The sequence below is a fragment of the Silene latifolia genome, chromosome 2 (assembly GCF_048544455.1).
Source record: "Silene latifolia isolate original U9 population chromosome 2, ASM4854445v1, whole genome shotgun sequence".
In the NCBI taxonomy this organism is placed as follows: Eukaryota; Viridiplantae; Streptophyta; class Magnoliopsida; order Caryophyllales; family Caryophyllaceae; genus Silene; species Silene latifolia.
Window position 1 is genome coordinate 10,968,457 of NC_133527.1, and position 1,099 is coordinate 10,969,555.

Below are 1,099 nucleotides of genomic sequence, written 5' to 3' on the forward strand. Positions count from 1 at the left end.
TAATTAACCATATAACATCCATCTACACATTAGACAAAGATTTACGAGCCAAATTGCCCTTGAGAGTACACGAAATCCCTCGAAAAACAGAGTGTTATACACTCTATTTTCGCGGCTTTTCCCGTCTGTCCAGTTCTGTTTGTGCTCGTTTTTCGTGCCCAATAACTCAAAACGAGCAGGGGTTGCTTTAAGATCTCTGTTCTCCTCTCTTTCTAGTTTTCAAAACATCTTTTAAATCGAATTTTCATCGTGAAACGAGAGAGAAATCGCTGTTTGAAAGTTGCTGTCCAGATTCGATAAAAACGCGTGTTTGCTTTGTTTCTTCGTCGACGACGGCCTCTCGAGATAAAATCTACCATCGATTACGACCCAAGACGGTGTCAACGATACATGTAGGTTGAGGGTACATCAAATCCTCCTCTTTCTCCCTTTTATTTCGTTTTTTTATGTTTGTTTTTTATAGTTTGTTTTTATTCGTTTATCGTTTTTGTTTATCGATTGTTTAATTAACTATGAAACTAGTTTAGTCCGAGTATAGTTAAAGTACCACCATGAACACCCGCGTTGACTTGAGATGGGAAAGAAACCGCTACATCAGTCGGTCGTACACCCCCGTCTCATTTACATATCCTCGTGTTCAAGGTAGGGCATTAATAAAACGAGTTCTAACTTCGCTCTTCGCTTTTGACCCCTCTTTTGTTTCGTGTGATTCGACCCACCTTAGGACCATTCACATGTTAGTTTGATCTCTGATTGTTAACATATAACTCGTTTAGATGACATTAGATCAATTTAATAACCTAATTAGACACGTTAGGGTACATCGACGTAGCTTTAAAAATCAACTAACAATTCTGTAACTTAATTGAATGCATCTCTCTCTTTCACCTAATTTCTCGCTAGTATAAGAGTGCGTGATTAGCACCTTCTTATTAACACTCGATGAGTTAAATTAATTAGCAAACTTAACCTAATTGGACCCCTTTAGGCCGTGTAGAATACACATTTGCAAGACATCTTTTCAATCGATCAACGTCGTTTCTAACTTGTTTTCTAGCCCGCTTTCGAACTTGTTTCGCAATCAATCGATCTAACTAAT